Source organism: Diceros bicornis, chromosome 38 (genome assembly GCF_020826845.1).
Source record: "Diceros bicornis minor isolate mBicDic1 chromosome 38, mDicBic1.mat.cur, whole genome shotgun sequence".
Lineage (NCBI taxonomy): Eukaryota > Metazoa > Chordata > Mammalia > Perissodactyla > Rhinocerotidae > Diceros > Diceros bicornis.
Window position 1 is genome coordinate 7,185,936 of NC_080777.1, and position 12,557 is coordinate 7,198,492.

The window sequence follows — 12,557 nt, forward strand, 5'->3', positions numbered from 1 at the left end:
CAGGCTGAAGGAGAGTCAGCCTCCCAGATGATCACCATGGGCTGGCACAATGACCTAGGTTTAACCAGATGAACTTGAACAGATGTAAACGTAATATCCTCCATGGGGGCTCCATAATACAACCGCAGACATATAGCCCAGCTGTGGGGGAAACTGATTTTGGTTGAAGACAATCTCCATATGCATCTATAGGATAATGCAGCGACCCAAAATAATGAGATCTTTAGCTGAATTAATGAAGTATAGGGTTCAGAACAAGAAAGTGATAGTTGTAAGCTACATTGGTCAAATCACACAGAGAGTTCAAGTGTTTTTCCTTCAGTGGTGTTTTCAAAACAAAAATTGGCTGTAATGAAATTGATTAAATAGAAAAAACAATTTGCATCACTAGGGACAGCTATTGAGTATAAGCAGATCACAATTGGGAACTACTGACTATGGGAGGGAAAAAAACTGTTACGAATAGCCCAGCTACTAGGTTTTAGTGGCTCTGTGCCTTTTTAGTAAACAGTGAGTCATACAGGTAACAGAAGGTGGTGAGACTGGTGAGAAACTGTTAACATGGTGCTGCTGTGGAGAGAGAGAGGGACGGAGAGGGAGGGAGGGAGAGAGGCTATCAACTTTGAGCAAAAGCCAGAGGTAATCAAGTGATGTTTAAGGTTTTATATGACTATAATACATGATCACAATATCACTAGAGCTATGAAAAAGAGCTTTATTGTCAAAATTCTTGCAGGAAAAATAATTTTGTTATTGTACATCTAGAACTTTCTATTCCCTAACCCCGTCTAAGAAAAAAAGGAGTTCTTGTATAAGAACTCCTCTTTTAAAAAAGTGTTTTTTGATGATGTGTGAGTTCCTAAAAATGCGACTATCCTATTATAGTGGAGTAGACAGAATTGTGCTCGGTTTTGAGTATTTCAGTCCAAAGGGGATGCTCCAGTACTCGAGCAAGTCAAGACAAAAACAAGCAAAAATGGATCAAGTTCTAGAAACAATAGCAAACAGAGGATATTTAGAACCAAAACCGATGTGTGTGCACCTGGGAGAAAGGGGAGAGATTGGAACTGGATTTCAGCTCAATACAAAGAAGGACTTTCCAACAGTTGTAGATGACGCAGCAGCTGCAGGAAGCAGGACGGGGTGCTGGGGAAGGCTGGGTTCCAGAGTCAGGCCAACTCGAGTTTGCATCCTGGTACTTTCTAGCCATGTGACCGTGGGCACATTACTTAGCTCTCCTAAGCTTCAGTGTCTTCACCCGTAAAAGGAGATGACAACTCTTAGTGTCATTATAAGAATTAAATAAGATAACGCATGCCTAGTGCTTATCATACATAGCACCTGGCACACGGCAAACCCCCCAACAATGTTACCTGTTAGCTGTGATGATCGTCCGTGATGATCAAGCTCCTCGTCTCCGGATGTTCCAAAAGAGTCTACACAATCACTTATGAGAGGAACCATTGAATAGATTTCTGCACTGATACTAGCAACCTGAAAGTTAAAAGGCGATGTGTGGGAAAGGTTTCTGCGGTCAAACCAGTTTGACAAATGTTGGAATAATCAAAGTTCAACAGATTGCTTTACTCTGTGACTTCTCTGAGCCTTTAACATACTACCCTGATTTTAAATCCCCCATCATACTTGGCTACAGAACCCTTTTTCATGGACCATCTTGAGGGAAGAGAGCATTTTGAACACGTTTTTAGAAAACATTGAATTAGATGACTTCTGAGATTCTGACTCTGACATCTGAAAAAGTTGTGAATTTCAAGTGCAGTGACGTTTATAGCTACTGTTTACTGAGCACTTACTGTGAGCCAGGCACTGAATTAAACACTTTAGATACCTAAAGTCATATGATTCTCATACCAACCCTATGACATTATCATCCTCCCCTTTTTACAGTTGAGAAAACTGAGACTCAGAGAGGTTAATCAACTTGCCCAAGGTCACACAGCTAACACATAGTGAAACCAGGAATGCAACCTTGCTTGCTCCTCCAAAGCCCTGCTCTTAACCACTAGACCATACCTGAAGAAAGACTGCTGATTTTTTTGTGTATCATTGAGTCGACTAAGTGTGGTGATGAATATTTAGGGAAAATACCAACATGGGGTTGGCATTATAGTAGGAGGGAAAGAGCACAGACCGGAAGCCAGGAGACATGGGACTTAAAACCTTGTCTTACAAATTTAGATCTCACGCCCTTTCCGGTGACCAGCATTAGAGCCAGCTATTCATGCCAGCTTGCCTTAAAGTTTTTGGGAGAGGTCATTACAACAGCTGGATAACAGGAAGTGAGATTATCTCTGTGTTAAATGACCGCAAAGCTTTCTTTTCCACTGCTGGAGACGTCCATGACTTGTTCTGATGAACACGAGCCCTAAACGCCCTTTACCTCCACCTTCATCCAAGACAATGCAAAAGGGAAGTGGAATTCCTTTGCCCCCTCGCTCATCTTACTACTTTACTGCATGATAACTACACGCCACTTAACAGTCTAGAGGACAGGGTACCCTTTCCCCACAGGCAACGGCAATAAGAACAAACACTTCCGGGTTAAAGCCGAGAATCTGGAAAACAGGCTACTCGGGGCAGCTCTGCACCACTTCACGGTAATGTTCGTTCACTGAACAAGTCAACCACTGCCATGTGGTCAGGCTCTGGCCAGGCCTGTAACTGGATCAAAACCCCGGTCTTCTCTTGGCTCCTCGGCTCACCGGGAGGGAGCACTCGGGGGCCCGAACCTTCTGCAGGCAAGGACCTGTATTTATTGTCTTTGCTTCTCCGGCACCACCGGCCAGAGAGCCAGTAGAAATCAATGCTGCAGGCTGCCCTGGGCTGGAGGGCCTCATGGCGGCTCCCGGCGGAATCTGCTGCCCTCGTGTGGCCACCCTGGCTGGCAACTAACAGAAGGGGAAATTCAAGGCAAAGGGACCTTTGGAGAGGCCAGGAGGGGGTGGTTGAAGGACAGTTGAGCTGAAAGCCACCAGATGAAAGCAGCTGCCTTCCTGGGAGTAGCAGGCCTCCAACTTTTTGGTCTCAGGATCCCTTTATACTCAAAAAAATTATTGAGGACCCCCAAGACCTTCTGTTACGTGGATTAATTTTATCCTGTTTAGAAATTATAACTGAGAAATTTTTATAGATATTGACGTATCAATTCCTTTAAAAATAATAATAAATATTTCATGTTAACATAAATAACAAATGTTTATAAAAATAGCTATATTTTGAAAAAGAAGAAATTTTAATGAGAAGTGTGGCACTTATGTACATTTTTGCAACTCTCTTTAATCGAATTAATACAGTAGTTTAATAGAAGACAGCTGGATTCTCGTATCTTTTGCATTTAATCCCTTGCGATATTGTGTCAGGCAGCTTCTGGAAAACTCCAGTATGTGCTCATGAGAGAAGGAGAATGAAAGAGGCACAGAATGTCTTACAATTATCATGAAATAGTTTTGACTTCGCGGGCCCCCTGGGATCACACTTTGAGAACTGCTGCTGTAGAGTTTAAGCTGGGAACTAACCCTGACTCAGGGTCCTCTCCTTCAGCTCAAGAGACCAAGGCAGGGAAGCAGGGAAGCAGGGAAGGGAGGCTGCTGGTAAAGAAAGAAGCACTGGGTCCCCGCCCGCCCTCTACCCTGACCCACAGCATTCAGGCTGAGCGGCACTCAGGGTGGTCTTTGCTCCAAGAGGAAACTTCCCGGTAAAGCCTTCAAGTTTTTTCCTTTTATGTTTTAAACAGCGGAATTTTAGATGTGGGACAGAAAAATTGGGGAAGAATATTGGCTGAGTCAGTGTTTCCCCATCAGGAACAAGATTTTAAAAATTCTCTCCAGGCTGAGGGAGAGGGGTGTGCAAGAGGAGACAGACAGAATGAGGTGCTGGCGTGGGTCTCTGGGAAGAACCAGGGCCCTGTGGTTCCCTCCTTCTCCCTCATCAGGCTTCCCTCTAAGCGGGTGGCAGAACCCCAGAGAACAGGGGAACTACCCCCTCCTGCCTGGGACCCCGGGGACCACAGGCTCTCAGAGGTCCTTGTCCTGCCATGGCATGAACACTCAAGAGCAGAGATGGCTGCATGGAAGTCCAGGCAGAAAGACCCAAGACTCCTGTGGGTTTGCTGTGGTCCCAGAGAGCAGTGCCCTTCCTGTGCCCCTGAGCTGGGCACAGAAGCCAGCAGAGGGGCAGGGAGGGAGAAACTGAGAGGGTCCCATAGTTGAGACAAGCGGATGTGGTGTGGACCCTAAAGCCAGAGATCATCTCAGTCAAAACCAAAGTAGACCAACAGTGAACAATTCAAAAAGTAAATTAAGAAAATAATCCCATTTACAATTGCATCAAACAGTATGAAATACTTAGGAAAAAACTTAACCAAGGAGGTGAAAGACTTTGTACACTGAGAACTGTAAAACTTTGCTGAAAGAAATTTAAGACACAAATAAACGGAAAGACATTCCATGTTCATGGATTGGAGGACTTAATATTGTTAAGATAATACTATCCAAAGCAATCTACAGATTCAATGTAATCCCTATCAAGATCTCAATGACATTTTTTGCAGAAATAGAAAAAACACCCTAAAATTCATATGGTATCTTAAGGGACCCCAAATAGCCAAAAAAATCTTGAAAAAGAAGAACAAAGTTAGAGGCCTCACATTTCCTGATTTCAAAACTTACTAAGCTACAGTAATCAACAGTGTGGTACTGGTATAAAGATAGATCAATGGAACAGAATAGAGGGCCCAGAAATAAACTCTTGTGCATATGGTCAGATGATCTTTGACAAGGGTGCCAAGACCACTCAACAGGGAAAGGACAGTCTTTTTAACAAATGGTGCTGGGAAAACTGGGTATCTATATGCAAAACAACGAAGTTAGACCCTAACCTTATACCATATACACAAATTAACTCAAAATGGATTACAGACCTAAATGTAAGATCCAAAACTATAACACTCTTAGAAGAAAACATCAAAGAAAAGCTTCATGACACTGGATTTAGCAATGATTTCTCAGATATGACACCAAGTGCACAGGTAACAAAAGCAAAAATAGACAAATGTGACTTCATCACACTTAAAAACTTCTGCGAAAGGAAACAACAGAGTGAATAGGCAACCTACAGAATGGGAGAGAGTATATGCAAATCATATATTTGATAAGGGGTTAATATCTAGAATATGCAAAGAATTCCTACAACTCAACAACAACAAAAAACAAATAATCCAGTTAAAAAATGGGTGAAGGACTTGAATAGACATTTCTCCAAAGAAGATACACAAATGGCCTACAAGCACACGAAAAGATGTTCAACATCACTAATCAACAGGGAAAGGCAAATTCAAACTACAACGAGCTGTCACCTCACACCCATTAGGATGGCCACTATTAAAAAGACAGAAAATAACAAGCATTGGCGAGGATGTAGAGAAATTGAAACCTGTTGCAATTGGTTGGCAGGAATGCAAAATGGTGCAGCTGCTATGGAAAACAGTTTGGAGATTCCTCAAAAAATTAAAAATAGAATTACCATATGATCCAGCAATCCCACTTTTGGGTATCTATCCAAAAGAATTGAAAGCAAGATCTCAAAGACGTGTTTGTACACCCATGTTCATTGCAGCATTATTCACAATAGCCAAGAGGTGCAAGCAACCCAGGTGTCTATCCATAGGTGAATGGATAAGCAAAATGTGGTATACATACAATGGAATATTATTCAGCCTTAAAAAGGAAGAAAATTCTTGACCCATGCTACATGGATGAACCTTGGGGACATTATACTAAGTGAATTAAGCCAGTCACAAAAAGATAAATACTACATGATTCCACATATACGAGGTATCTGGAGCAGTCAAATCGTAGAAAGTAGAAGGGTGGTTGCCACAGGCTGGGGGAGGGGGACATGGGGAATTGTTCAATGGGTTGTTGTTCAATGGGTACAGAGTTTCAGTGTTGCAAGATGAAAAGGTTCTGGAGATCTAATCGACAACAGTGTGAATATGCTTGACACTACTGAACTGTACATTTAAACATGATTAAGATGGCAAATTTTATGTTATACATTTTTACCACAATTAAAAATAAAAAGAAATCAAAGCAGACAGGAGCCAGTCAAGGACCACACGAGCCCCCGACCCCATCACACTTAGGTGCTACTCCACGGAGAAGAGAGAAGAGTTCATAAAACTGAGATTACCAATTTTATTTTCAAACAGTAAACAAAATGGGGCTTACGTTACAGAAAAAGCAAGCAAGTTCTTGTAGCAAACACTTAGTTGTCTATCTAGCTCCTCTCCTGCTCCTCTCCCATTTCTTCCTTACTAACAGAACTCTGATTTTATTCAGGTATCCACCCTTCCCCCATGAGAGCCAGGGTTAAGTTCCGGTTGGTCTAGGCTGCCCATGACTATTGCACACTCATTGCCAGGTTTAGGCGTGGGGATGTGACACAATTCTGGCCAATGAGATTCAGGGGGAAATCTGCCTGGGAGCTTCTAAGAATGATTTTCATTGACCTTAAAAAATGAGACAGGGAGATTCATTCTCTCTCTCTCCTCCTCCCTCTGCTCCGCCCCTCGTCTCTCTCTCTGCATCTGGCTCTGTGCAGGTGAGAATGCCAGAGAAGAAATTGAAACAGTTATCAATGGTGATTTCATGGACCTGCTGAATATACCAGACCCAGAACCACTGCAGCCTGCCTCTTGTCATGGGAGATAATAAACTCCTGACCGTAAAGCCAGTTGGAGCCTAAATTCAGACAAGACCCACCCCAGTTTAACCATGTCTCCTTCTACTAAGGCCTTCAGATACCTGCAGCCAAAGCATCTTGTTTCATATAGTTTTTCACCCCTGGATACATGGTGTGAAATGAAGTGCCCTCCATTCTGCAGTGTGGCCATCTGGAGTCAGGGGAGGGTCTCCTATCCCTCAGGTACCTCTGACCAGCTCCACTCTGCTGTTCATTTTGCCGCCACAGCTCTCTTGGGTTTGACTTGCGCTTCTGGAAACTAAAAATTCTTTCAGTGAACCAGACGCCAAGCCCCTTGAGACCTGAGTCTTGTCCTTTCTGTATCTCCACGTTGCCTGGAATACACCAAGCACGTAGTAAGTTCTCTGGTATGAATAAATGAATTTCCTCCTGAATTCAGAGCAGGTCATACCCAGAAGACTACTGACCGAGTGCCCCTCTGCCTGTGCCAGCCCCTCCGAACTGCCCCCAATGCCCAGGGCCTGGAACAACAGGGCTGAGCCCGGGACAGTCAACCGAAGGCCTAAGCAAGGGCTGAGGGGGCAGGCAGAGCTCAGCTAGTGCTGAGGGCCCCCCTTTCCTCCCTCCCAGGAGTTCCGGGTCATTCAGCCTCCTTGTGTTTCATTCTGGTCTACCAAATGCACTGTTACTAGCTAACGCTTTGAGTGGCCTTGTCATAGCTTTTAAAAAACTGTTAAAATACCATTTGGATCACCTTTACTATTCTTCAAATCCCCAGTTTGGGAATCACGAATGTGTTTTAAACACTTCATTTTGTAAATGTGAGAAACTGAGGCCCAGAGAGGTGAACTGGCCTGCTGGTCATGGCTATTGGTGGCAGACTGCAAATCTGCTTTCTAGGCACCAAACTCCCATACAGCTTATTCTATTATGCTCTTTTTTTTTTTTTTTACTTTATTTTATTTTTTATTTACTTTTTTTGTGAGGAAGATCAGCTCTGAGCTAACATCTGTTGCCAATCCTCCTCTTTTTGCTGAGAAAGACTGGCCCTGGGCTAACATCCGTGCCCATCCTCCTCTACTTTATATGGGACACCGCCACAGCATGGCTTGACAAGCAGTGCGTCAGTGTGTGCCCGGGATCCAAACCTGCAAACCCCAGGCCACCGAAGCGGAGCGTGCCCACTTAACTGCTACGCCACGAGGCTGGCCCCTATGCTCTTCTTTTATTAGGAAACTAACCATAGAGGAATCCCACGTATATTTGCTTTAGGAAGATACAGTTTCTTAGTTTAACGAGAAGGTGAAGGGAGATCCTGGTTACATGTGGGCAGGTCTTGTCTTAATTTGGTTCCCCCAGCAGCCGAGCTGAGACGAGGATTGAGTGCAGGCTCCTGTGCACCATGGAGGACACCCAGTAGGGGAGAGGGGAAGAGAGACAGGGAAGGAGGGCAGCCAGTAAAGGGGCATCATTGGGCTTCTCTCGTGGAGCCCAGTGGGGGAAGGAAGGGGAATTGATGAACAATACTCTAACCCGCCCCCAGACTTACAAATCTGCAAAGGAAAGGCACTCTGGGATACTATTCTAGCTCTCCATTCACAAATATGAAGAGTCAAGCGAGGATCTTCCGCCATTTTTGAACAGGTATAAAAACAAAAAGGACTTAAGATGAACAGATGAACACACAAGATGACCCTGGAGAAAACTGAGAGGATGCACGGAATAGAACACTTTTTAAACTACTAGTTTTTCCAGAGAGATCTGAGAAGATATTGCCTACATAAAAAATTAACACATCAGCTATGAGAAAGGAGCAAGTAGAGATGAACAGTTTGGGGAAAGTTTAAAAAATACCATTGCCATTCATCACACACACACACAAAATTCTGTTAACTGTGTGGTGACGGATGTTAACTAGACTTCTTGTGGTGATCATTTCACAACATATGCAAATATCAAATCATTATGTTGTACACTTAAAACTAACGTAATGTTATACGTCACTTATACCTAAATTTAAAAAATAGGATTGCCCCAAATTAAAAATGTTGGAAGGCTGAAAGATAAATTCTAGGATATTGATGGGGAGGAGAGACAAAGGGATACAAAGCACAAGAGAACAGTTTAGAGAAAATAAGCGACAATTTGAGAGATCTAACAGCGGTCTCAAAAAAAAAAATTCTTAAAAGAGGGAAGAGAGGAAATAAGAAGAGAACACTTCTGGGATCTGAACAAAGGCACAACTATTCAGACAGAAATGTCACAAGGAGTGCCGAGCGGGACGGAGGAGGGGGACGAAACCCACCTCCCTAGGGCTGGCCCCGTGGCTTAGCGGTTAAGTGTGTGTGCTCCGCTGCTGGTGGCCCGGGTTCGGATCCCGGGCGTGCACCGACGCGCCGCTTCTCCAGCCATGCTGAGGCCGCGTCCCACATACAGCAACTAGAAGGATGTGCAGCTATGACAGACAACTATCTACTGGGGCTTTGGGGGAAACATAAATAAATAAAATCTTTAAAAAAAAAAAAAGAAACCCACCTCCCTGGCTTCTGTACATCACCTGCACACACCATTCAGGGTTGGGCTGACTTGATCAAAAGTTTGGGGGCTCTCGGGTGAGGTTATGCCATAAGTGTGGCCGGGGGCCTCCCACTGGCTCCTTTTCCTCCATCATCAAGTGGATGCCAAATTCCTCTCCAGGTATTATTATACCTCCTAATGCCTGAGGATTAAAGGCATTAACCACATGAACTCATTTAGTACGTGCCTGGGTAAAGGGTTGCTATTGTCATCGCTGCTCTCCACAAAGTCCACAGCCACTGCCTCGAGGTCCTTCCAAAGGTGCGCCATGTTCCCTCTCCTCAGCCCTCAGGGATCTCCTGTCCGACTCCAGGGACCTCCTCGCCATTTTCCTCAACGCCCTCTGGCCATTCACTCAGACTGGATCCTTCCTCCCCACTGTCATTCAAGGCCATCCAGAAATCCCTTCACATCACCTTCCCTGAGTAGCTGAGAGAGAGGTGGCGACTTACAGGGCCCTTCCTTCTCAGCAGACAACCCCAGGACCTTCCCTCCCCATTCAGCTCACATAAAACAACACTCACGTCACTGGATCATCAACCACAGGAGTGTTTCTCCATTGAGTAGTTTGGTCAGCTTGCAATCCTCATAGACTGTGCTGTAAGGCAGGGAAACGCCCGCCGAGCAGGGCCACAGGTATGCACCACATCCTTCCTAGCTGTAAGCTGTGGCAGGCGCTCTGTAATGCAGCAGACGGTGTGAGGGATCAGCCGATGCCTAACTCATGGCCATTCTGCGGGTCCACCTCCATCACTCTCTCTCCTGCCGTAACTCCAGGATGACAGTCTACCTTAACCCCTGTGGCTGTCATCTGTCATCTCCCAGGTCCCATTTCTTCCTTCTTTGAAGACATCAGCCTGTGGTTCACAACTATCCCTCACGACCTCGCTTTCTCACATTGCTTTGGTAACTCCAGCATCTATGTTGGTGAACCAGAAGACACCATAACCACATATTTCCTTCTCCTCTTTAGATGGATATATGGCCACTTGAAATAAAGATATTTCCCAGTCTCCCCTGTAGCAAGGCGTGGCCCTGTGACTAATGGCCAATGGGATACAAGCAGAAGTGCTGTGTGCAACTTCGGGAAGTATCCTTAGGAGGAAGTGCATCCTTTTCTATCCTCCTTTCTGCCAGATGGAGTGTGAACTTGATGGCTAGAGCCTGGCAGCCAATTTGGACCATGAGGTGAAAGCCACATACTGAGGATATCCAAACAAGAAGATAGGAGCCTGGCCCAATACCTTGAGCTATCATGCCCTCCCTAAGCTGCCTGTTTGTGGGAGAACAATAACCCACCTTGTTTAAATCCTTGCTATTTTTGTTACACACAGTTGAACCTAATCCTATTCTCAGGGAGTTTAAGAGACTTTCTTCAGGTCACACAGTAAGTAACTGGCAGAGCCAGGATCTGAATGCTGGCAGGTTTACTCCAGAACCCATAAGAACACTCAGGGAAGTGGGGTTTGCCCCGTCTCGAGGTCCTTACAGAGGGGACACAGCACAAGGGACTGCAGTCATGAGCTTCAGGTGACAAGAAGGAGCCAAGGGAGCATGTGATGGAGGCAGAGAAGGGAGCAAGAGGAACACACGACTCAGAAGGGAGTGGATACGCTTCCCCGCACACACTGCATCCTCCTTCCCACTGTGGTACAGGAGGGGACATCGAAGACAGAGACAAAAGCTGGCATTTGGGTGAACTCCGGTTACACCGGGTTTCACTCCAGGTCATTCTTTTCATCCAATGGATACAGATGCTAATTCCTACAGCAACTCCACACCATTATAATTTTGTAGCTTCACGCTATTCCAGGAGATCTGGTATCCTTTTAGATTTACATACCCTCACTCTCTAGAATCTGGGAACAGAAGCTCTCAGCAGGAGCTCCATCTTCCCTTTGCATCACTGGGTCTCTCTGCTTAAACCACCTTGGGAGGAACTGGGTGGGAGAGCGCACGCACCAATGGAACAGAACAGAGAGCCCGGCAGCCGATCCGCCCAATGTGGAAACTTCGTGTTAAGTCTGGATGGTTCTACAGACCCGCAGGGAAGGAGGGACTGTTCAATAAACAGTGTTGGGACCACTGGTTACAGACACAGAAAAACAAAATTGGGTTCCTACTAACATAATACATAAAAATAAATTTCAGATGGATTAAAAATCTTAATATGAAAATAAGACATAAGCTTTTAGAAAACCTTGAGGCAGGGGAGGATCTCTTAAAGAAGACTCAAAGGCATAAGCCATAAAGTAAAAGACGATACATTTAACAACACTAATATTTAAAGATGACTTTGGCATCGCAAAAGACTCCTAAAGGGGCAGAGGAGGGAGAAGCCATAGCCGGGGAAGAATATTTAAAATGCATATAATTGACCAAAGATTAGCATCTCTCCAGTATACATCTCTTAAGCATCTAATATCCATAAGGAAAAGGCAAACCATCCAAATGAAAAATGGGCAAAGGATACGAACAAATAACAGACAAGGAAACCTACACAGTCAAAACACGTGAAATGATGCTTAACCTCAGCGCAAACTAAAACCTAAAGGAGCTAACACCCACCCAATTAAGAAGAATGAAAAATCTGATGGTACCAAGTGCCAGCAGAGTTGAGGAAAAGGGGGAACTCTCAGATCGCTGATGGGAGGATAAAGGGATTAGGTGCTTGGGGAGCAAGTGGGAAGAACCAGTCAATGAGGGGACCGCCGGTACCCACCCAATTCCCAGCACAGGATGCTCATGGCAGTAGTTTCAATACAGAAATCCGCAAAAGCCTGCAGCGTCCAACAACAGCGTAACAGATAAACAGTGGGATATCACACAACGGACTATTAAACACGAGTTACAATAACTGAACCAGAGCTACATTTAGGTACATGAACATCTTGAGAATGTAATATTAAAAATTTTTAAATTGTCAAATATGTACAGTATGACATCATTTCTATAAAGTTTAAACTAAACGTGGATGGGAAGGATACAAGTCGACTTCAGGACAGTGGAAGGGGTAGATAGGACTAGGCAGTATACAAACAGGATGTCAGAATTATAAGGTTTTATTTGTCAAAACAAATCAGGAGAAAATATCCAAAAATATTAAGATTAGTTGATGGCCTACACGGCAGGGTACAGGCGTTTGCACACCGGTTTTCTGCTCTTTTCAGCTTGTTTGAATTATCTTCTCTTCGTCCTTTTTCTCTCTCCTCTGCTCGTGTGCTGAGGCCCCCAGTCTTCCAGAAGCTTCTTCCGCA